The 26744-nt window shown below is 39.6% G+C and overlaps 1 protein-coding gene and 1 pseudogene across 7 annotated transcripts in view; one reads left to right on the top strand and one right to left on the bottom strand.

Annotated features, from left to right (window-relative positions):
• Positions 1-26744, bottom strand: part of PCDH15 (protocadherin related 15) — a 1256363-nt gene that overhangs the window by 854156 nt on the left and 375463 nt on the right. The window lies entirely within an intron of this gene.
• On the top strand, positions 18262-23766 carry LOC122492653 (annotated as a pseudogene).

Here is a 26744-nt window from a genome sequence, read left to right as displayed (position 1 = left end):
AATCACTCTGGTAACAATGCAGACAGTGGGCTCAGGGGTACAAGATCTAAAACAAACGGACGTGGCTTCTATTTGCTATTCGATTTGCACCCAGTGAAGCAGACAAGCCCAGGTTAGAATAGGGCACATAGGCTGAGTCTAACAGAGTAGTTTTCATTGATATTTTATAATATATAACTTAGTAAATGCCACGAAAATCACTCCTGTAAATACGTACAAAGTGCAGAAAGTTTCAGTTTTGATGCTGAAAAGAGCATGCAATGAGTCTATAACTACAGAAAAATAGATTCTTGCCCTCATGGCTATATTTCAACCAGATTTATAGCCTTTTCCCCCCACTTATGTGATTAACTAGAATAAAGTTTATGTGTGAGAGAGACACACAGACAGGGGAACAGAATCTGTGATGTGTCATCTTCATTCTTGGAGTGGAAATTCCTTGGACAAGGGAGTGTCTTGGGAAAGAAGTTGTATATGTATCAACAAGATCTGTTTATCATGTGCCAGCCTCTAAAATCTTCAGAGAATGAATCAAAACTGTCAAGATTAACTTTTTATTGCAAATAAATGAAAACATGTCAAATGAAGGCAATGATTAAGATATGATATGGAAATGTCATCGGCTTTGGAATACAAGTAGTTTGGTAATATTTTAGAGAAATGATTGTCTACCTAATTAATTTTATTAGGATAATAAAATAATGGTGATAGTGTATCTTTTCCATTTTGAATATTTAACTGGAGTAAGGAAGCGCCTGTATTTATTTATTTTTATTAAAGAAACGTTTACCTATTTTTAAGAGAGAGAGAGACACAGAGAGAGTGTGAGTGGGGGAGGGGCAGAGAGAGAGGGAGACACAGAATCTGAAGCAGGCTCCAGGCTCTGAGCTGTGAGCACAGAGCCTGATGTGGGGCTCGAACCCACGAACTGTGACATCATGACCTGAGCCGAAGTCTGATGCTTAACCGACTGAGCCACCCAGGCGCCCCAGGGGGAGCCTGTACTTAAAAGAAATACAGTTCTAAAATATTTTGAGAGAGGTTTCAGTTGTAAAGGTAATTTTCTTTTCCGTATTCATACCTTTGCCGGTCATTCTTATCGCCTCTACTTTCTGACATCCAGCTTGCTCTGTGAACTTTGCTGCTGTTCGTTTTGATGTCACTCTTGCTTTCCTTTGTCCATAACAAGTATTTTATGTGGGCGTCCAGATGGTCCCTCAGCTCCCACTGCACTCGTTCTCAAGTAGGGCTTCCCGCTAGGCTCCTACCTAAACCGGGGCAAACACCTCCTTCCACAGGCACAACCTCACAATGGCAGAGGCCACAGTGGGGCGTGTGTGCAGTGTGCGCATGCGCCCGTGTGACGTCACCTTCAGTCCTTGAAGTGAAGCCTTGTGACTGTTCCCCCAGGCCCTGACTGACTTCTTTCATTGCAAAGGGAGGGGAAAAGGTAAACGACGCATCATATGGAAGCTACCCTTCCCTCCAGCTAGAAATTGTTTCCTTGATCTCTGAAAGAAGGTCTTGGCAAATCAATTCCTCATAGGGTCTGAAATTTAATCACAAGTTGTAGTAACAGCTTATTTACATAATTGTTTGTCTATGTAAATAAGGAACGTTGTGCTTGGTTCCAACAGTCTGCACTTGTTCTTGGACGGATTGAGGACAACGGGAAACGAACCCAGTCCAGGCGTTATTATATATTAGTAACTAAATATGCATTTCCTCTAAAGCGTGCAGCGTTTAAGCCCTTTCACCTGGTTTTACTTTCTGTATAGTGGATATAAGGAAAATATTAATAATTATTATGATACAAATAACAGTGCCTACCATTTATTGTTGTGCGGATTAAATGAGAAAAGAGACCTTAGTGTGTGCTTTGGCCACGGAAACGCTCAAGGAGTCTTAGCAATTACTAACAATCCCTAAATGTGAATCGCATCTTGCATAAAGTAGGGATTCACAAAGATATTGGCCTGATCCCATCAAACAAAAGTCTGAGTGATCCTTTTTCCTCTGATTGTACTAATTCCAATCGATGCTGTCTGCCCCCATCCAGGGGAGGATCATGAGATGATTCTTTATAAAACCGGTAACCAAAACATCAGTTATCTAGTGACAAGAGCTTGCCTCTACGGGTTACAAACACTGACAAATCAATAAATAGCACTGGAAAAGTATTGTGATAGATGCTGCTAGTTTCAAACTTAATCATGTTTAGTTTAGTCTCATTCAATAACAGTGATGATTTGATTCTCACTGTTAGTTGCATTTCTTAGTGAAACAATCCTAACACTATAGTGCCCATCATTCAGAGCTTTCCAATAGCAGTATTAGCAGGTTCATTATCTCTGGGCTGTTGTGGAAAAGAGCAGCCTCTGTAATGGCCACAGACTAGAGTTCAGCTTGTTTGTGTCAGAAAGATTTTGAATTATACTTTCCTTCTAGCTCCTTTTCCCATCCTGCCATAACTTGTTGTCACAGAGCACAGGAGGCGGAACAGAAGTGTTTCTCTACTTGGCATTGCAAGAAATAATTAGTTTGCTTTTTTAAAATTTTTTAATGGTTACTTATTTTTGAGACAGAGAGAGAGCACAAGCAGGGGAGGGGCAGAGAGAGAGGGAGACGCAGAATTCGAAGCAGACTCTAGGTTCCAAGCTGTCAGCACAGAGCCCGATGTGGGGCTCGAACCCACAAACCATGAGATCATGACCTGAGCCAAAGTCTTAACTGACTGAGCCACCCCGGTACCCCAAGAAATACTTATTTTAGACCAAAATGAGACTTTCACTTATTTGGGCAGGGGGAAAAAAAAAAGAAAAGTTTTAATCTCATTTCTTTTCTTTACATAATAATCTGATTTTTCAGAAGTTTTCTGAATGTACCATCTCATTATTTTCATTTCAAATTTTATTATTAGCAGTAAGACGACTGTTTATTTTCTGTTCCATTCCCGGACTGCTTTGGGAAAGCCAGAATAGTGGATCACCTGCATATCTGAGAGTGTGCAAACACGGGACTCAGAAATGCCTTGAGGTTCTTTTAAAGTTCGCTCCTTGACCCAGCCAATTACTGTATCTGCTAAACAGATAAGAGGTGGTGTCTCATCACCACTCGGGCTATTCAGGTACTAGGCCTGAACAATAATCCAGAAGAGTTCCACCGATTAACCCATTTGTCACTGTAAAGAAAGAAGACGCCTTTGCTTTAATACTCCGAGTCACTGGGACATATTACTGAAGCACCACTGAGGAGGCCCTGATACAATTTCTTTTCAATAGCGATAGTGTGACTAGGTCCAGCGACATTCCCTTTCAGACATTTAATCTGACAAACTTGTACCTTTAACATTTGGCAACAAGGGAACTTCATTATCGAAATGGAATAGATTGTCAACCTGAGTTTCTTGAACTCATGTGGCCTTCGACAAGCCACTGACGTCCGTTTCCAGGTCAGTACAGTAAAGGAAAACACAAAGCCTCCCATCTATTACACGGATGAGAATCACAGAACCAAATAACTTTGAGTAGGTATAAACCTCAGAGTCTGTTATTTAGCCCAACAATACACTTAAAAAAATCGCCTCTAATAGCAAACTTTTCTCTGCATGTAAATGTCCGGAGATATCAAAAGACCGCCCAGTTAAAAATATATGCATTTGTTACTTATGTAGTTTAACCTTCATTTGAAACCCAAATATATGTCATTTTCTTAATCTTAGTTCTAACGTCTGTAGCTATGCTGTAAGAGTTTACTCATTGTATAAAATTTTAACCTTCAAGGTATGGAAACAACCAAAATTGATAACAAAGTGTCCATTTTGCATGTACAATACCTGCTGTTTTGATGATCATTTCTCACGATTTAATTTCTGGATCTTTTGTCAGTAACGGTGTTTAGACTTGTATGATGTTTAATTGGCTGGCTTTTCTGGCCTTGATTATGAAAGTACATATTACACACTGTTGAATTTTGAAATGCCTACAGATATTCCCTTTTTATGTGCTGTCAAGGTAATTGGGTCTTCTGAGGGCCTCCTAAATGTGAATGTTGAGAGAGAAGAATTTGGCTTTTTTTTTCCTTTCCAAGATATGAAATCATGTGATTTTTCCCCCTATTAGTCTTCAATTTGCTACATGAGCTTTAGAGAAGATAGAGAAAATTCACTGTGTGCCAGGAGGAAGACAGGAAAAGAGCCAGAATCTTGTGCTGGGCATTTATGCTCAAAGGAAAGATCTGTAATCCCAATCCAGCCAGTAGAAGAGACATAGGAAGTAATACTGAAGCAAGAGACAATGATTAGGGACAAGGGTTGTGATGAGCAGGGATGTTTTGAAAAAGTTTAAGGACAATTTCCCAGAAAAATCTCATGCTTACAGTGGAGCAGAGAAAGAACTCCACAGGTCAGTTCAAATGAGGGAGAAGGAGGTTGACAGGTGGAGCCTGACCCATGGCCGGGAGAGGTCTCACTGGGATTTGGGTGACAGACCTGAGGGATCAGTGACTTAGCACTGCTGTGGTCCTGGACAGTAACACTGGGAACTGGGCCTGGGGGCTGTACTTTGAATGCAGTAAGATGGTGAGAACAGAGATAAGCAGCAGTTAACCAACTGGGTTGGGGATTAATATGGGTCTAGGCGGAAACGACACGGAATTAATCATCTTATGAGTTACACTGCACCAAGATTCACTCCCTTAATTTTACTTAAAATGGATAGTTTGGATGGACTTTAAGCTTCACTATGTGGAAAAAGAGATTTTAGCATTCTAGGCTTAAAATAAACGTATGATAGATGTGTGACAGAAGAAAGTGGCATGGATGAGACTTACAAAGATAGCTTGTAGTTTCTAGCCCACAGTTTTAAAAAAGATGGTCCCTTTAGGTTCTTATATACTGGGCAACACAAATCACCAGCAGCAAAGCAGATGCATTTGAACTTCCCCTCGGTGTGCTGGGATACAATTAGAGCAGTTGCTTGGGTTTTGTTTCATAGAATTCATTCAGTTTGGCCTGTGTGCTTAACACAGCTCTTCATAACTGAATGAAGTTGAATAACGTTTCGAAATGGCAAAGGGAAGGCTTTAACATTGCCTTCACTTAATCAAAGAAAAAATTCAATGCAATCGTTTTCAGTAACGGTCACAGTATTGTCATTCTGCAGCTTTGCATCATGGACGGAAGTGGAACACCAGAATGTAAGCAAACAAGACTCAACTGGGTGGACAAGTGTATTCCACTGTGGAGAGCAGCCCAGTAAATATCACTCGAATTGCTAAGGCATGCTAATCCTTTCTCTCTGCTTTCTTGTTCCCTTCTTGAAATTAAAGAAGTGACTGTCTAAATACAATCTGGATTGATTTACTCTTCCAGATTTATAGCTGATGGAAGATTTTAGAAGCCAGTATATATTTTAACTCAAGAATATAATCAATGTCTATGCAAATTATCAATACACCTAAAAACTTTACTATGAAACAGTTAAATGTTTCTTTCTTGAAACACTTAAGTATTTCTTGATAAAGCTCCAAGAAGTTTTTAATTTATTTGGCCATCTATCTATTAGGTTTATTCTATTCTGTAAGTATCTTATTTATAGATTGAGAAATTAACTAAAAAAAAATACCAAATGTTTTCCCCTAAATTCAGAAAAAAAAAACATATTAAGTTTATCAAAAAGATTACAACTCCTTTCCTAAAAACTCCAATTTGACTTTTGATGAACTGTGGACTAAAATTTTGTATTTGGGTTTTGCAAAAGAACGAAGCAGCTCATCTTAATTCTGTGTCTGATGCCTGTCAGTGAAGCAAGCTGACACATGGTAAGTCGGATAGAGGCTGTGAGGCTGACGATCTGACTGAAGCTACTTAACCTCTCTGAGCTTCCATTTTTGCATGAGAAATGCTGACTTCTTAGCTGCCCTCTTATTCCTCTGTTATCTTTCCTTTCACAACCTCACAGATACACTGCTTAGAAAGAACCATGCCAGACAGCTGAAAATGGGACACAGCACAGTAATCAGAGAAGGAGATCTCATTTTGAGAAAGGTGCCAGGTGTCCTGTGAAGTGAACGGTCTCCCGCAAACATCACCAGTTTCTGTAAATCGCTTCTCCAGGAAAAACCAAAGGGCAGCTTTTCCAGTGCTGTTGAGCTGAACAGAAAGATGGGTACACAAAATAACAGAGCTTACAGCCACACTCAGATGTCGTTTGTGTCCGATGTACCACACGTGTGGCTCCCATATGTACACATCAGACACATATGTCCTGTAAAACAGCCAATCTTTATCCTCCGTAAGACTCACAAAAATAGTTTCTAAAAATCCTTAATCATTGAATTTAATAGCACGGTGATCTAATTCCAGCTTAGGAGTCATAACTTTTGGCAAGGTATATTTGGCTAAGTAACTTTTTCCAAAAGATACAATTAAAATGATCTTTTGGCTTCTAAAATAACCTAAGAAATCCATTAAAAACAGCATTCCATTTCATTATGATATGGCTCCATTAACTTGCCATGAGATGGAGGAAGTTATCCTTGCCTAAGAGGGTCAACTTTCAAGGCCATGCCTTGACAGCTCTTCATACTTCATAGGGGTCCTCTTAACATTCCCAAACCATGACTATGTATGTATCCATAATTTCTGTTCAGTGAACTTTACATTTTTGCAATTTTTATGCTGTGATGTAAACAAACACTTTCATGTCTAAAATATGTTAACATCCTCTAGTGCAGTACATTCTTTTCTATTCAGTTTTTGAGAAGGCATCACCTCAAAAAGTTAAAAACGTTTTCATGATTAAGCTAACAAAAATTACTAGGCACATGCTTGTTAATAAAACGTATTGAGATTGATAAATCATACATTTTGTTTTTCTAGGTGTCTCCCCAAACCAAAACTATACCAGGAATCTACAATGAATCTCAGAACAACAGCATATATATCTGCTTTAGTTCACCATTTTACCCCAGTAGGATCCGTGATTTGAATTTGAATTAAAGTAATTATCTTCTTGGGTGGCTCAGTTGGTTAAGCCTCTGACATCAGCTCAGGTCATGATCTCACACTTATGGGTTTGAGCCCCACATCAGGGTCTGTGCTGAAGGCTCAGAGTCTGGAGCCTGCTTCGGATTCTGTCTCTCTCTCTCTCTCTCTCTCTCTCTCTCTGCCCCTCCCCTGCTCATACTCTGTCTATCTATCTGTCTGTCTCTCTCTCTCAAAAACAAACGCTTAAAAAAATAAAATAATTATCTTCTCAAAAGGTGACTCTATGAACCATTTGAATAGAACTGACTTTCCTATCCATTAATAAGTTACTATCACCTTCAGAGAGTAGTGTACCCACGCTGAAAGACTGCAGGTAAAACATGTATGGCTCAACACAATATACAAAAAACATAAACTAGCATACAAATATATATAATTATAATACAATTATACTTGTCATTTTCCTTCTTAAAATGGTTATTGAAACAGAACCTATTCCCTGAAACCCAGTCAGGTAAAGGAAGCATATTTTGGACCAAATGCTGTATGCACAGAAGGGACCTTTAACCAGCCTGTGCTTTCTGTGCATGGTGGAAGAAATAAGGCTTAGCTCAATAAAACAGCTAGTGAGTGCACAAAGAAGACACACTGAAATAGCCTGAGTGATCTCATCCTAAGAGAAAGAGGAAGATGGACGAGTACAATGATCCTAGGGTCACCGCGCCCCATGGATGCAACCAGACAACACTTAATTCTGTGTAAATAACCTGGAAAACGACCTGAAGAACTAGCAGAATAGACTCACTGCAGCTAGATGTACAAAAGAGGCCATATCCAAAAGGAGAAAAAGAACAGATATGTGATGAGAACCCAAACGGACCCATGGGACTATCTGCAGGAGGGAACAACACCTGATGTGTGAGAGGGGAGAGGGGCAGAACCCCACTAGGTGCCCCTGGCACAGAGGGGAGGCGGGTAGAACCCCACTAGGTACCCCGGGCACAGGGGAGAAGGGGGGACAGAACCCACTAGGTTCCCCAGGCACAGAGGGGAGGGGGACAGAACCCCACCAGGCACTCAGGGCCCTTGATGAGAGCATAGCAAATAGCCTGGCTGACATACAGCGCAGAAGCAGGAGTTTGAAAGAAATCTGTGTATATGGTAGGGAAATTTGTCTGTGAATCTTGGGGCCTGTGCTGGAAGGGCAGGGATTGTTGGGAGACTTCTCCAAGAACAAAGGAGCTGGTGGGTGCCATCTCCCTCTCCCATCCCCCGGCCTAGATATAAGGGAACCGGCACAATAGGAACACTCAACACCTAGCTTGCGGACGACGTGCCCCACCCCCACACCCTCCTGCAGACCCAGCCCCTCCAACCCAGCCTCAGCAGGACTTGTCCACAGTGGCTACAAATCCCCTCCACCGCAGGCCAGCTCGGACTTTGTCCACCACAGTCCCCCGTGTTCTCCAGTGCGCCTGCACCTCTCTGGATGGACTCCTGCCTCAAGAAGAGAGGAAGATAGGCACACACAGCAGTCTGACTACAGCCCCATCAGTGGGCTGGGGCAGACATCTGGTCTGACTGCAGCCCTGCCCACCAACAAAAGCTTCGCAGGGGACAACAAAGAGAGAAGACACTGCAGCTCACGCAAATACCTGATCTGACTCAACGTAAGCCAAGGCAGCCCCTGACAAGTCCACTAAGATCACAGGGAACAAACCCTGCCCACGACCGACCAAGAGCCGTCGCAGATGATGGTACTGAAGGCGAAAGGGGCTCAGCCACAACAGGGCACAACGCACACAGGAGACACACCGCGGCACCAAGTTCTGGGGAACAGGGGACGTTGCACCGCGGGGCACGGCAAAGCCTCTTCTTCGTTAGGCCGCGACTTTCGAGAGCAGGAGACACGGCTGACTCTCCTAACACAGAAACAGACCCAGAGACTCGGACAAAATGAGGAAACAGAGGAATGTGTCCCAATGAAGGAACAGGACAAAATCACAGCAAGAGACCTAAAGGAAAGGGAGATAATTAATATGCCTGACAGATCATTTAAAATAATGGGCAAAATTCTGAAACAGAGGGATAAGATCTTAATGCGATTGCCCCAGAATATGGTATATTTATGAATTTAAATTTAAATTTATTTTTTTGCTTACATTTTTGATTTTTTTTTAATTTAAAACATTGAGACTGCATTGTGTATATGAAAAATTCTATTTAGATTTAGATATGTATGCAAAGAGTGCTTATTTGGGACAAATTTGTGTTTCATCAATGTATAGGTGTATTATTCAGGATTCCTTACGAATTGGCTGCCTGCTCTTTTCTCTCTTGATGTGATGCTCTATAATCCTGGTTATGTAGAAGGAACTTTCACTGGGAATGGGAGTGGGTATTATAAAATTTTGCAAATGGATAATAAGGTTTTGTTCCTTCTATTTTTTATAATATATAACATTTCACCCTCTACAGCTAAGATGAGGACAATAATAACCACAACAACCACCACAAGAACAACAACAAAAATTCCATGACCTAGCATCCACGATATAGCAGACAATGTGAGATTAATAAAATACGCATTTTTAGATTCTTTAAGCCAGCCACAAAAAAATAAAGGATAGCCATTATTGAAAATAAGGCTTTGGAAAGGCCCCATGAGAAATGACTTGCCAGAAGTTTAAAGCATAAAATTAGCTTGGTTTTCAAATCACAAAATAAATATTCATGGTTTGTTTTAATTGAGTAAAGAAGTTGAAGAAAGAGAACTTTTTATGCTGGATTTTATATGGGCATGTTACAATGGTCTCAGTGCATATGAGAGTACTACTGTAAGACAGAATATCCCATTGCATATAATGCTTTCATGTCATAAAGTCCAATAATACATGTATACTATTCTGTTAAATTAAAAAAAAAAGGTATTTAAAAAATAAATAAAATAATGGTCAAAAAGGCACTCATTGAACTTGATAAAAGAGGACAGTACCTCTGTGAGACCTCAACAAACAGAAAACATAAGAAATGAATGATTCGGAGATGAAAAACTCAACAACTGAAATAAAAAATACCCTAGAGGGAATGAATAGTAGACTAGAGGAAACAGAAGAATAGATCAGTGACCGGGAGGACAGAGTAATGGAAAGCAATCCAGCTGAACATGAGAGAGAAAAGTAATGATAAAAAATGAAAATAGACTGAGGAAAAGATCAAGAGTTAAAACACTCACATTATATGGATCCCTAGAAAAGAGAGAGAAAAGGGCACAGGAAAAGTATTTGAAGAAATAGTTTTTCCCAAATCTGGGGAAGAAAACAGAAATCCAGACTCAAGGAAAGCCCCCAGGAAAATCACTCAAGGAGGTCCACACCAAGACACATAGTTATTAAAATGGCAAATGTAATGATAAAGAGAAAAAATTTTAAAGCCGCAAGACAAGAAAAGACAGTTACATGCAAGGGAGACCCCATAAGGCTCTCAGTAGATTTGCCAGAAGAAACTTTGCAGGTCAGAAGGGAGTGGTATGATATATTCAAAGTGCTTAAAGGGAAAAATAATCTGCAGCCAAGAATACTCTATCCAGCAAAGCTTTCATTTATAATAGAAGGAGTGATAAAGAGTTTCGTAGACAAACAAAAGTTAAAGAAATCCATGACCACTAAACCAGGCATACAAGAAATATTAAAAGGTACTCTTTGAGCAGAAGGGAAAGACCATAGACAGGAGTAAGAAAGGCAGGAAGCACAAAATCAATAAAATTAACTACATCTAATAAAAATTAATCAAGGAATTCACAAACTAAAAGCATGTAAAAGTATGACACCATATACTAAAACACGGTGAGGGACTGGCAAAAATTTAGTGCTTTGAGAATGGGTTCAATCTAAGTGAACATCAACTTAATAGACATTGTTATATGCACTAAATGTTACTTATAAACTGAATGGTAACCATAAAACAAAAACCACTAATGGATATGCAAAGAATAAAAAGAAAGGAATCCAAACATATCACTAAAGAAAGCCAGTGAACCATGAGAGAAGAGAACAAGAGGAGAAAGGAAGAGAACTACAAAAACAACCATAAAACAAATAACAAAATGTCAGCAAGTACAAACATATCAATCATTACTTTGAATGTCTTCAATCAAAAGACATAGGGTGATGGGGTAGATAAAAGAACAAGAATTATCTGTATTCTACCTACAAGAGACTGAATTCAGACCCTACAACAGCTGCAGAATGAAAATGAAGGGAAGGAAAGCATTTTTAATGAAAAGAAAAAACAAGCTGTAGCAGTGATACCTACATCAGAAAAAAATGGACGTTAAAACAGACAGTAACAAGAAACAAAGAAGGGCACTATATAATCATAAAGGGAATGATCCAACAAGAAGATATAAAAATTGAAAATATTTATGCACCCGACATGAAGTGCCCAAATACGTAAAGCACTGTTTAACAAACATAAAGGAAGTAATCAATAGTAATACAATAATAGTAGGGAAACTTAAATACCCCACTTACATCAATGGGCAGATCATCCTAACAGAAAATAAATAAGGAAATAGTGGGTTTGAATGACACATTGGACCAGATGGATTTAACAAATATATTCATAACACTCCTGTAAAACAGTAGAATACACATTCTTTTCAAGTGCAAATGGAACATTATCCAGAATAGATCACATATTAGGCCACTAAACAGGCCTCACCAATTCAAAAAGAATGAAGGGGGGCGCCTGGGTGGCGCAGTCGGTTAAGCGTCCGACTTCAGCCAGGTCACGATCTCGCGGTCCGTGAGTTCGAGCCCCGCGTCGGGCTCTGGGCTGATGGTCAGAGCCTGGAGCCTGTTTCTGATTCTGTGTCTCCCTCTCTCTCTGCCCCTCCCCCGTTCATGCTCTGTCTCTCTCTGTCCCCCCAAAAATAAATAAACGTTGAAAAAAAAAATTTAAAAAAAACAAAAAAAAAACAAAAAGAATGAAGGTATATCATACCTTCATTGTGACCACAATACTATGAAACCAGAAATCAACCACAAAAACAAAAACAAAATTAAAAAATTTTTAAAAAATGGAAAGATCACAAATACATGGAGGTTAAATAACATGCTACTGAACAATAAATTGGTAAACCAAGAAATCAAAGAAGAAATGAAAAATCACATGGAAGCAAACAAAAGTAAAAATACAATGGTCCAAAATCTTTGAGAGGCAGGAAAAGCAGTTCTAAGAGGGAAGTTTACAGCAATACAGGCCTATCAGAAGAAGCAAGAAAAATCTCAAACAACCTAACCTTACACCTCAAGGAGATACAAAAAGAATAACAAACAAAACCCAGCAGAAGGAAGAAAATAATACAGGTGAGAGCATAAATACATGATATAGAAAATAATATTAATAATGATAATGGTTAATAATAATAATAGGAGGGATAAATGAAACCAGGAACTGTTTTTTTTAAGATCAACAAAAATTGATAAACCTCCAACCAGACTAATTTTAAAAAATAAAAGAAAAGAGAAGGGAACGGGACTCAAATACACAAAATCAAAAACAAAAGAGGAGAAATACCAACAGCACAGAATCGTGTAAGAAAATATTATGAAAAATTACATGCCAACAAACTGGACAACCTAGACAAAATGGATAAGTTCCTAGAAATATATAGTCTGCCAAAACTGAAGAATGGAAAAATAAAAAATTGGAACAGACTGATAACCAGCAATGAAACTAAATCAGTAATCGAAAAAACCCAAAAAACAAAACTCCAGGACAAGATGGCTTCACAGGTGAATTCTATCAAATATTTAAAGAAGAGTTAATACCTTATCTAGCTATTTCAAAAAATAGAAGAGAAGGAAAACTTCCAAATTCATTCCATGAGGCCAGTATTACCCTGATTCCGAAACCAGATAAAGACAACAAGAAGAGAACTATAAGCCAATATCCTTCATGAAAATAGATGCAAAAATTCTCAACAAAAGCCTGGCAAATTTAATCCAAGATTACTTTTTTAAAAAATCATTCACCATGATCAAGTGGAATTTATTTCTGGGTAGCAGGTTGTTCAATATTTGCAAATCAATGTGATTCATCACATCAGCTATAAAAAAGGATAAAAACTATATGATCATTTCAATATATGAAAGGAAAAAATCTGACAAAGTACAACATCTATTCATAATAAAAATCCTCAACCAAATAAGTTAGAGGGAACATACTTCCACATAATAAAGACCATCTATGAAAAACATACAGCTAACATCATATTCAATGGGGAAAAACTGAGAGCTTTTCCCTTACGTCAGAACAAAACAAGGACGTCTACTCTCACCACTGCCATTCATCATAATACTGGAAGTCCTAGCCACAGCAATCAGACAACAAAAAGAAATAACATGCATCCAAATTGATCAGGAAGAAGGAAAACTTTCACTATTTGCAGATGACATGATGGAGGACCCTAAATACTCCACCAAAAAACTACTAGAACTGATAAATGAATCCAGTAAGGTCACGGAATTTAAAATCAATGTACAGAAATCCATTCCATTTCTATACACTGATAATAAAGCAGCAGAAAGAGAAATTAAGAAAACATCCCATTTATAACAGCTCCCCAAATAATAAAATACCTAGGAGTAAACTTAAGGAGGTGAAAGACTTATACTCTGAAAACTATAAAATACTGATGAAAGAAACTGAAGATGACCCAAACAAATGGAAGATATTCATGCTCATCAACAGGAAGAGCAAATATTATTAAAATGTCTATATTACCCAAAGCAATCTACATATTCAATGCAACTCCTATCAAAATACCAATAGCATTTTTCACATTAGTGGAAAAAACAATCCTAAAATTTGTATGAAACCACAGAAGACCCAGAATAGCCAAAGACATCTTGAAAAAGAAAAAAAAAAAAACTGGGGGTTTCACAATTTCAGACTTCAAGTTATATTACAAAGATGTAGTAATCAAAACAGTATGGTACTGGTACAAAAATAGACACAAAGATCAATAGAACAGAATAGAGATCCCAGAAATAAACCCTCAACTCTGTGGTCAGTTAATCAACAAAGGAGGCAAGAATGTGCAATCGGAAAAGACAGTCTCTTCAACAAATGATGCTGGGAAAACTGGACAGCAACATGCAAAAGAATGAAAACTGGACCACATTCATATACCATACACAAAAATAAACTCAAAATGGATGAAGGACCTACATGTGAGACCTGAAACCATGAAAATCCTTGAAGAGAGCACATACAGTACCTTCTTTGACATCAGCTGCAGCAGTATTTTCCTAGATATATCTTCTGAGGCAAGGGAATAAAAAAAATAAACTATTGAGACTACATCAAAATAAAAAGCTTCTGCGCAGCAAAGGAAACAATCAATAAAACTAAAAGGCAACCTACTGAATGGAAGAAGATACTTGCAAATGATATATCCAATAAAAGATTAGTGTCCAACAAATGTAAGGAACTTATACAACTCTCTCTCTCTCTCTCTCTCTCTCTCTCTCTCTCTCTCTCTCTCACACACACACACACACACACACACATACACACACACACAGACACACACACACAGACACACACACAAGTAATCCAATTAAAAATTGGCAGAAGACATAAACAGACATTTTTCCAAAGAAGACCTCCAGATGGCCAACAGACACATAAAAAGATGTTCAGCATCGTTCACCATCAGGGAAACACAAATCAAAACCATATGAGATACCACCTCACACCTAAATCAAATGGCTAAAATAAAAAACACACCTACCAAGTGTTGGTGACAATGGGGAGAAAAAGGATCCCTTGTGCACTGTTAATGAGAATGAAAACTGGTTCAGCTACTATGGAAAACAGTATACAAGTTACTCATAAAATTAAAAATAGAGCTAGCTTAGGATCCAGTAATTCCTCTATTGATTATTTACCTGAAGGATATGAAAACACTAACTAAAAGGGATAGACTCACCCCTATGATTATAATAGCATTATTTACAATAATCAAATTATAGAAGCAACCCAAGTGCCCATTGATAAATATATATATTTAATGCTGCATTACTCAGTCATGAAACAATGAAATCTTGTTATTTGCAACAACCTGGAAAGACTTAGAGCATATAATGCTAACTGAAATATGTCAGTAAGAGAAAGACAAATACCATAGTATTTCACTCATGTGGAATGTAAGAAACAAGACAAAGAAAAAAAAAGAGACAAACCAGGAAACAGACTCTTAACTATAGAGAAGAAACTGATGGTTATCAGAGTGGAGGTGGGTGGGGGGGATGGTAGAAACAGATGATGGGGATTAAGTACACTTGTCATGATGAGCATTGAGTAATGTATACAATTGTTGAATCATGATACTGTAAATCTGAAATTAATATAACACTGTATGTTAATTATATCTGAAAATAAATATTAAAAAATAAAAACAAATACAGAAGGAATGCAGCAGATATTTCAAAAAAAGGTAGTATATTAAAAGCCACTAAACAAAATTAACACTAAAAAAATAAAATGGTTTCTGAAATAAACTACTGAATAGGACAGACGGGCAAGATGGAACATCAGCAAAAAATACTATCTATCCATCCATCTATCCAGCCATCTGTCCATTCATAATCCATGTATCCATCCATCCATCTACCCATCCATAATCCATCTATCCATCCATCCATCCATCCATCCATAATCTATCTATCCATCTATCTATCCGTCCATCTATCCATGCATCCGTCCATCCATAACCCATCTATCCAGCCATCTATCTTCCAGTTAGCTACAAATAAAACTCTTGGGGTTCATGAGCCATTCTGAAAAACAGACGCTAATAATAATGGATACTACTACTTTGACCATTTCTTTCTTTTTTAAGTTTATTTATAATCTCTACACCCAACGTGGGTCTGAAACTCACAACCGTGAGATCAAGAGTCGCACACTCTTCACCTGAGCCAGCCAGACACCTCTATCTGTTTTTACCATTTCTAATACAAATTCCTATGAGTGAAGAATACTGATTTGCAGTAGAAAGCTAAGGCAGGTACCAGGCTGAAAAACATTGAAGGGAACATTCATGTTCTGAGACAATAAATAAAGATGTAAAGTATAAAGTGATTAGCTACAGGAATTATGAGAAAGTGATAGGGTTTAAGTTTCATTGATTCAAAGTTAAAGATTCAGCATCTCATTTCTCTGATGTAAGGAGCATGTAATTAAAAGACAACTGCACTGCCTTGTTCATAAAAAAACAAAACAAAACAAACAAACAAACAAAAAAACTTGTCTTTTACTCCAAGTCAGTTAAGAACTTACTGAGGAGCTTGATAATTCAATTCTGTAGTTGTTGTTGTTGTTGATGTTGTTGTTGTTGTTGTTGTTGTTGTTGTTATTGTGTCTCACTTTGTTGGAGCACTGATTGCAGCCTTGAGCTGCAAGCATAATGTGAGCACCAAGCATAATGACCACGTGAGCACCAAGCATAATGAGAGAGGACAGTGAAGAGGAGAACAGGAGGCCGGACCTGGTTCTGGGGGGCTGTCCGTCACGTGCCGTGACAACTACTGATGTGCACTGATGGCTGCCACAGGTCAGGGCATGAGTTACACGCAAATCTGTCTGGACTCGTGTGGGCAACAGCAGCAAGCATCATCAAGCAAACTCGGGGCAGAACACTCCCTATTCAACCAGGGCTTGTCCGGGTGACAGAGGAGGTGTGCCAGCATATCTGCATGTTTACCCTTCCCTTTTTTTTCTGTGGGGTTGGGCGTGGATGGTACTGTCCATGTCTTTTTATGTCCCTGTCTTTAAAAAGGGTCCATAAAAAGGGGGACTTTGGGTGGCTCAGTAAGTTAAGCAAATGTCCACCTCTTGGTTTCGGCTCCGGGCATGATCCCAGGGTTGTGGGATAGAGCCCCACATCTGGCTCTGCTCTGACAGTGTGGAGCCTGCCTGAGGTTCTCCCTCTCTCTCTGCCCCTCCCCTGCTCTTGCTTGCTCACTCTTTCTTTCTCACTCTTCAAACTAAAGAGATCTCTTTCCTTGAACTTGTGTCCTTTATATGTACTTAATAAGACAGATCACACGGTACTTTGTGGTCATTACGTATGTCTGAACATAATTTTCTTAGCAGCATTCAAGGTCCTTAAAGGCAGCCCCATAGTTCTGTTAGGAGTACAGCCCCTGAGACACAGGAGGGAGGATAGGGGAGGGAGGCAGGGAGGGAGGCAGAGACAACATTACAGTGTGTTTCTGAGCAGGTCTCTGCAGGTGTGATGGGCCATCACTCACTTGATTTTGAAGGACTGTCATCGAACAGGCCAAATAAACTCTTTTCAGGGGGACAAAAATCATAGGCAAACTCCTGTTTCCCACTGATCGAAGGGAGCATTAACTCCCTGTGCAACTCAGCCCCCCCGCCCCCTGCTACTAGACACAGTGCTAAGTGATCCGAAGGCAGGCATGCATCAGTGACAAGAGTGGTGCCCCTAAGGTGAGCCCCAGTCAGTCCCCGCTGTCTTGTGGCCCTCTATCCTGGAGGCAGGGAGACATTTCTGCTTTCGTATACGGACATCATAAAGCCATAACCACAGGCTAGAACCCATCTTGGAAACATTTACTGCAAGTGTATTTTACACATCACAGTTATTACAATATTACTGAATAAATAGCAGAGTGAAGAAAGTGGGGTGGAAAGGTAAGAGTGAATGTCACATGAGAAGTGAACAATTCCATTAAGAGTAAAATAAAACACAATGAACACGATAGGTTAGTGATTTCTAAACGTTTAAAACTGGAAGGAGTTTTAGGCTCCTGCTACTCTAAGTATGGAGTTATGTAAATCACTTGTACCCACCTTTGTTAAAGAGTTAAAAAAAAGGGCAGCTTTCTAATTCCACTTTTACTGAAAATAGCTGTGTGTTCTCTCTGGGCCCCATTTATTCCATCTGTGAAGTGAGGAATGACTTTGATGACATCTCAGATTTTTCCAAACTTGGAAACTGATTTGCCTAAGATCCATGATCATTGGCAAAGAAGTAACATGAACTTAACAGATATTATCAAGTACACATCATGCATGAAGACACAGTAATAGGGGTGCCTGGGTGGCTCAGTTGGTTGAGCATCTGAATCTTGATTTCGGCTCAGGTCATGATCTCATGGTTCTTGAGATCGAGCTTCACATCAGGGTCTGCACTGACAATGCAGAGCCTGCTTGGGATTCTCTCTGTCTCCCTCTCTCTGCCCCTCCTCCATTTGTGCTCTCTCTCTTTCTCTCTCAAAATAAATAAATTTTAAAAACCCACAGTAATGAAGAAAACAACGCACAGTAATACACAAAACAGATAGACTCATGTCCTTTCGTCCTGCCCTCTTGGAGGTTAAATCCTAGTGTGTGGAGTCATCAGGGGAAAAGCTCAGTGTGTCAGAAGGTGTTCAAGTACAGAGGAAAAGAGGCAAGGTGTATACGCAGCCATGGAGGAGGGGACAGTGCTGAACAGGTTGGCCAGAGCCAGCCTCATCGGGGAGTGCGGTGAGGGCTCCAAGCTCAGGGACACTGCAGGGAGAGAGTCCTCAGCAGAGAGGACAGTGTGAGTGCCCTCAGGGGGGCGTGGGCGTCACATGTGCTGGGAAAATGATGAAGAATTCTGTGGTCTGAGCCAAGAAACAGAAGTGGCAACTACGGTGGGCACAATCCCAGTGAGTTAAGAGGAGGTAAGGCCATGTGGCACCCTCTGGATGAATTTGGCTTTTATTCAGAATGAGATGGAGTCGCTGACTTTTTTAAAAAATTTTTTTGCATAAGAATGATGTGGTTTGGCACTCCAAGGGTCACTTGGGCTGCTGTGTTCGAATGGATTACAGTGGGGCCAGGAGGTGAACATTGGCAAGGAAGCAAACTGCTTCTGGAAGATACATCTGACAACAATGCTTGTAAAATTAATAACCTGGCTAAAATGATGGTAACGAGTCCACATCTTTTAACTTAGGTTTTTATGTCATGGCCGTCAGAGTGGCTAAAAGTTCTATGTAACCCAAGTACACGAGATAACCAAATCACTATCCCAGACAGGTAACACCTGGCTCTAACTAATGTGATACCAAGGGCACTTCCATAATTCCTTAGGGTGGCAGCCCTAGGTTACTAAGAAGTCTACCTGTTTCACTTTTGTTTTTTTTTTTTTTTTTTGGCAAGAACTGCCATCTTCCAATAATTCACAAAATGACCCACACAAAGCGAAAGAGGAGAGGTACCCGCTGTATGTTCTCTATGCCTTTTAGAAAACATGGAGTTGTTCTTTTGGTCACATACATGCGAATCTACAAGAAAGGTGATATTGGGGACATCAAGGGAATGGGCAGTGTTCATAAAGGAGAGCCCCCCCCCCCATGTCCCCATGGCAAAACTGGAAGGGTCCATAGTGTTACCCAGCATGCTGTTGGCATTGCTGTAACCGACCAAGTAAGGGTGAGATTCTTGCTGAGAGAATTAATGTATATACTGAGCATATTAAGCCCTCAAAGAGCCTTCCTGGAGCATGTGAAGGAAAATGATCAGAGGAAGAAGGAAGCCAAAGAGAAAGGTACTTGGGTTCAGCTGAAGCGCCAGCCTGCCCCACCCAGAGAAGTGCACCTTGTGAGAATACATAGAGAGGAGCCTGAGCTGCGGGAACCCAGTCCCTATGAGTTCACGGCACGAAAAGTATAAAAAACCCATAAGATCTCAAGATTGTATTTTAAAAAGTCACCTCTTTCACAGGTGATGTATTTCGCAGCAGAGGACGTCCACAGAGATGTAAGGATTTGTGTCCTTTGAGAATAGCCATATCACATACTGAATTTTAAATGTCTTTGTGATAAAATTTTCATCACTATCTTACAATCTTCAGCATAATTTTTGTTAAAAATTGAAGACTTGCGTCTATGCTCACTGTATTTGCAGAAAGGATGGATAGGTGTCCCCCACTCAGTTGAAGTGTTTCACAAAAAGCCACGTGGGCACCAAGAGACCCAGAAGGATGTGACGTGCAGGATGAGGACCTTGAAGAAAAGTGGTTACAGGTTCTGATCTGGAGCCAGATGGTAAATGCAGGTGTCATGTAAAAACCAATACAGACTTTGGAGCAGACACATGTCCCTGGAAATCTGTAAACACCTCATAAATGATTGAATTCTTACATATAAGCAAGTAAAGCGGGGTCAGGGTTTTTACTCGGGCATTTGAGGACAATGTGATTTTTAAACTAGTGAAATCTGAGACATAAGTACTGGATACATGAGGAGAAGGTGTAATAAATACTCTGAAAGAACTTACAAGTTTATTTAGGATTTATCTTCCAAGTGAACCCTTTTCCCTACATGTTGTTATATGGCTGTCAGGGGCATGATGCTACAGACATATTTTATCTAAAGGTCCTATTTTGAAAGCCACATTTGGTGCATGCAAATAGAAAAAGATGACACAATAGGGCAAGAAATCTATAGATGATGAGAAGGCACGTGGGCCCACTTAGCCATACTTTAATACGATTATCCTAATACCCAACAGTACAGTTCTTAATTTGGTTTCTAAGTACACTTTAATCCAGTCATTGTAAATCACCACCCCTTCAGATACTAAGGAGAGGGAGACACGAACATATCCTTTCCAATGTAAGATAGAGGCAAAAGTCATGTCTGTATCGTAACACATGTTGTGCTTTGTGTGCGTTCCTACACACTGGAGGTGGCATAATGTGTCCTGAAATTTCTCTTCATCATGAGGATGATGGGTTACATTCTAAAATATTTGAGAAATAAAGATAAAGAAAGTAAAATCAGATTGTTTTAAAAGAAGCGTTTTATTTTCATAAAACACCACACACACACGCACACGGGCAGGCAATTTCTGAAAGGGCTCTCAGTGATGCTCCTCTCCTGATGTTCATATCCTTTCCACTCCGCATGACAGAGGGTTTGAGATTAATCATGCTTGAGATTAATGGCTTCTTAGATCAAACACCAGAACACTGTGATGCTTTTCTTGCTCACAGGGTCTTGGCTTCTAACTTGTCCTCTCTGGCGTGACCTGCTTCATGGAAAAGATCCATGTAATGACAGTGAGGGAAGCCCCTGGCCTATAGCCAGTAAGGAAGGGACTGAGGACCCCTCATCCAAGAGCCCAGGAGAAACAATCCTGCCAGCGACCTCTTGAGTAAGGAATGGAAGTGTGTCCACTCACCCTCAGGGGAGCCCCCAGACCACTGTGGCCCCACTGACACCTTCCCTGAGCTTCGTGAGGTGTTCAGACCCAGAGAGCCCCGTGAAGCACTGCCTGGACTTCTGACCTACAGAGACTGTGAGACAGTAAAGGGTTGTTGCCTTACTGACTAAGATTTGGGATAATTTGTTAAACAGAAAGATAGAACCAATGCACAAAAGTAAACCAAATCACAAGAGAAAACACATTTTTTAGGGGGAAAATCCCTACATGCTGGAACTGGAGGCAGCTGCCATAAATGATCAAAGTTAACATATTATTTGACCGCAGCATGTGACTATCATAAAGCGTCTTTGCCTTTTAATCTGTTAGACACTCAAATAGAAAACCAAAATATTACAGAAATGTATGCTGTGAATTAAGAAAGACATAGAAAACAGAGAGGATATGGGAGGTAGTTATAAAATGTTATCAAAGTCAGAATTTATATATTAGAGGAAATGGCAAGGATTCCAAAAAGATGCACACCTCCTTCTGGGAATAATTATTACTCCGATAGTATATTATAATAAATAGAGTTCTGAGTAACAAATTTGTGGGAAGTCTAAGCAGCAATCCAGGTAAATACACACCACTCCTCTAAGGAGGACATAGGAGAGGACAATCCTACACACTTCCCTAGAAACATGTTGTCTTTTCTTACAAATGTCTCTTTTATAATGTTACCCACAAACTGCAAAGGCCCCTCTTCCTAAAAAAAAAATAATAATAATTCCATCACTAACTGTATTTCATAAGTAAAATTTCCTTCATGATATGAAATTATGTTAATTTTTGAATACAGGCTTTTCCCACCATTTTGTTAATAAGTACTTCATGAGAAGGGGAAAAATCAAAAGTCTTTCAAAAGCCATCATACCTCGATGATTCAAATCAACTCACCAGGCTTGTGACAGGCAGATGACATAAAAATAAATTGTCCCACCAAAGCTAAGTTGATTACTACTGACTACCTACCTGTGTTCTTCTAAGATTTTATAAATTGCCTGTGATTGGAGCTCAGATGAAATTAGCTTGCTGATTGTCCGTAACCATAGGAAACACTATTCACTGAAAGGTAAAACAGAAACTAATCCTTTACATACACAGTGAAAGGAATGTAAATAGGAAAGAAAGTGATCTAAGCACAAGTGTTGCACAGAACAGACAAAAAGAATCAACCACTGTATAACGTCTCTCATAAGGGCAGAGTCCTCGGTTAAGTAGGCTTGTGTCTACTGATGAATGATGGCTGCAAGGGTTGCTTTCACAACATATCAAATGTGGCGCTGAACTTGAAATCAGACTGGTGCTATTACCTTGCGGGGTTTTCACAATGCAGGCAGGCCTAGAAACTGTTTTGTTGTTGTTGTTGTTGTTGTTGTTGTTGTTGTTGTTGTTGTTCTTGATGTTGTTGTTTTATTTTGTTTTGGTTTGGTTTGGTTTTTATCAGCTAATATAACATTGATTATGGTTAGGAAAGTGTGGATGGGGCATGAACAGAACTCACTGGCTTAGAAACTGGTTAATATACACAAGCAACATCATTGTGCAGTGAAGGCCTGGATATCGGACAGCACGTTTCTTTAATAAGCATGTTTCATTTAATAGCCTCTAAATGTCTAGAAAGTCTAATCACTAGTTACAATATTGTTGACTGAGCCATAAATTACAGAAACAAAGACATATTTATGGGATATTTTCTCGGAGCTGTAGTAGTCTAGCATGAATTTAGGGTAATAGGCATAGAATTGATAGGAATAGTAGTCAGAATATCCTTGTCTCTGGACAGTGAGAGAAATACCTCCAAATTGACTAAATCTTCCTCTTTAAACTTTCGCTATCATGTTGTCATTACTTTTTATCGTTTCAAAACATGCCCCAAGCCGCCAAGTTTTAGATTCTTTGATATTTTTGGCTTTAAAGTGGTCTTTCAGCACTTTTACCCCAAACAGTAAACTCCAGAACTCTATACCACATGAAAGAACAGCTAATTCTAGCTGTATTTCATGGAGCCCTTAATGTGCAGCCATGGGGAGGAATGTGCTGCTTAACCACTGAGAACAGTGACTCTAGGGCCAAGTGTCTCATTCCTACTTTTGACCATTCGGAGGCATCGCTTATTCCAGGTGAAGAGCCTTCCTGCAAGAGTGATGGGGGTGGCCGCACATGTCTCTCTGCTTTGTCAGCTTCTGTTGTCCATAGGTCATTGTATCCCATGTGCCCACCCCCCCCCATGTGTCCACCAACACAAATGATCTAACTAAGTTTACCAGGAAGTGGAGAGTGTATCCATGCTTCCCTTCATTGGGATGCATCACATGGGAGGAACAAGTCACTACAAGAACACAACAGCGAAATATGAAATTAAGCACTTACTTTAAGCTGCACCTCAAGATGCCTTATCTAGCCCTCACAATCACATCACAAATTTACAAGATAAGAAGACTCAATAAAGATAAATAACTTACTGGGTATCTGTGTGGCTCTGTCAGTTAAGTGTCCAAGTCCTGGTTTTGGCTCAGGTTATGATCTCAAGGTTCAGGGGATCGAGCCCCACATCACGCTCTGTGCTGACAGTGCAGAGCCTGCTTGGCATTCTCTCTCTCCCTCTCTTTCTTTCCCTCCCCTGCTTGTTCTCTCATATAAACATATAAAAAAGATAAATAAGTTCCCTAATGCCATACAATCAGTAAGTAGGATCTCTGTAATATGACTGTTTCTGACTTGAAAATGCTTTATTTACCCTGAACTATCACCAAAAATCCACATTTACATAATATTGCTCTCACATGTCCTGGATGGATCCCAAGGTTAATTTGGTACAATTTCATAGCCCAGAAGATCTCTGATTTATTCTCTTCCAAAATGTCCATCTATGTTATATATCAGCTTCTACTTGGAAACAACCATGGCTGAACCTATGCATTCCTATTCCCTCCTACAACAATTTGCCTACTATCCACCTGCCGGCTTAACAATGAAGACCAAGTTCTTATTGAACTGGAAGTCCCTGAAGGCTTATCTCATTGTCTTTTCCCCCTAAACTCACCACACCAGTATATTGAGAATAGCCTCCATTTGTGGGTACAAAGTTTAAAAGACTCTCATTTATTTATTTATTAAACCCATAGCCCTGCCATTATCATTTACATTATTTCTACAGAATGTAAGAATTCATTTAAAGAGGGAACAATATAAGGTAATCATTTTATTGCCCATTTATTGTTAATACTAGGAATATAGTTTGCAGAACCACTGCCAGAATTACAGCAGAGATCATAAGCACCTGAAATTCTGTGTCCCAAATGCATTTCCTGTTATCAATAGGATACATGTGTAATGTTTGCATCCTCTACATTTACAGTATGTAAGAGTTATTTATATCTTGCAAGAGAGGTTCTCTGGTGCTTTTCCTACTGAAAAAAAAATTCTGTATTTAAAACAATCTATTCATTAGACACTGGGGACCATGTAGGTACATAGACTACTTGGAAGGGATACCAACATTTCAGCATCCAGGACTTCCATATGCATTCCAAGGGGTTTTGGGTGTGGGAGCTACTTCAATTCTGATTAAATAATTTTTCTTTGTGCATTCTGCCTTTGTACTTATGTTCCACATTCTTTTTTTGGGTATTAGATTGAATATTATCTTGCACTCTTACATGGAATTTCTTAAGAAAGAACTATTGACTTTTTTTTTTCTTTGCCAGACAATTATTTGTAGTAGCGGATGGCCTACCCGCTGATGCTGATGTTCAACAACATCCCTAACCTCTCTCTACCCACTGGATGACTCCTCGTCCCCCAGCTGTGATAACCAGCAGTGTCTCCAGACAGTGCCAAATGTCTCTTCTTAGGCAAAGTCACTATTAATTAAGAACCACTAATCTAAAAGATTTTGCTTCTGTATCTCATGTACAAATAAAATTATAGTCCTAGAGATCACAATCTGGGTGTGTGTGTGTGTGTGTGTGTGTGTGTGTGTGTGTGTTTCCTGTGCCATGGGTCCCCAAGATCACACTCAGGTTGGATGATTCACTACGAGGATTCATAGAACTCAGGATATTGGCATATTCACAGCTATGATTTATTGCAGTGAAAGGATACAAAGCAAAATCAACAAAGAGAAAAGGCACATCAAAGTTCAGAGGAAACCAGGTGCAAGCTTCCAAGACCTCTTTCCCTTTGGAGTCACAGAGATGCAGTTAATTCTTCCAGCAGTGGGTTGTGAGAATATGTGTGGAGTTCTGTCCATCAAAGGAGCTCATTAGGCACTTAATATTCACTGCCCAGCATGTATGAAAACTCCAGACTCTCAGAAGGGAAGCAGTTGTTTAGCCAAAACCACATTGTTTGTACAAATAATTCATGTACAGTACGCCACGCTTATTAGTTAATAATGATGGGGATTTTCAAGAAACCCAAGTTCCTAAGTGCTAGCCAGGGTTCAACCTTGTAAGCAGGTCTTCCTAAGGGTAATGGTCCCAGCCTGCTATGCTAACTCTATCTGCACACTTCCCTACACAAAGTTTTGTGAAATGCCAACTACATTTTAGGCACCCAAAGATTTACAGAACGAGTGAGTTAACCAAGTAATCAATCTATCTTGTTTTCCATAAGAATCCATTAAACTTCTTTATTTAGACTTTTGTTCCTAGGGATTCTTAGCTACATAGAGGGAAATATTCCCAGCAATGAAATATAATCACAAATTATAGAATTAAATAGAAGATTTTAGTTAATTATGCCACCCTTGACACGCATTTCTAGAAAATCTCCAAACAATTCAATATGTCACAGAGGACTCCATTTTTGGTGAAAAGAACATGGGGCATGGTAATGTTCTGGTCATTAAATTCCCAGACACAACCACCAAGAGAATGAGCAGTGTAAATCTAGACTACATGAACAACCCTTTTCTTCCAAGAAGTCTATGCCATTTTGGAAGATAAAATCACTCAACGGTAAATTTTGTTTAATAGTTGACTTACCTACTGTCCTCCAGTCTAGACAAAGGGCTCATAATTAATAGGATGGCTTGCAAAAATTAGCTCCATCTGATTTTTCAAACAAGAGAATGAGCCCCTCTTCTTATGCTAATGAAACCATATGGCCCTCTTTATAACACCTGCCCTCAGGGGTAGGTTGGGTTTTACTTTTGCAGCACTTTTGGCCACCCACCCTCCCCCACCCCGCGTGCAGTCTTTATGAAGGGCAAGACTGTCACTGCTCTTGTCTCTCATCTTGGTCTCCCCAGAATCCTGCTTAGTCTGCGCCAAAGTTATTTATTTTAATAAAGCTTTAGGGGATCACGGTCAAGAGTCCATATACCCCCAGGGTATTTTAGTTTAAAGGCAAACATGATTTTCAAGAAGTGTATTAAAGGCAAATCAGCAGGCCTTTCAGGATTTGTTTGCTTGATTCTAAGGTGTGCTAAGAACGGTTCCAGATGGACGCTGACACCATTCGTGACATT

This window comes from Prionailurus bengalensis, chromosome D2 (assembly GCF_016509475.1).
Source record: "Prionailurus bengalensis isolate Pbe53 chromosome D2, Fcat_Pben_1.1_paternal_pri, whole genome shotgun sequence".
Taxonomy (NCBI): domain Eukaryota; kingdom Metazoa; phylum Chordata; class Mammalia; order Carnivora; family Felidae; genus Prionailurus; species Prionailurus bengalensis.
Note: the sequence above shows the minus strand (reverse complement) of the source record. Positions and strands in the feature narration are given on the sequence as shown.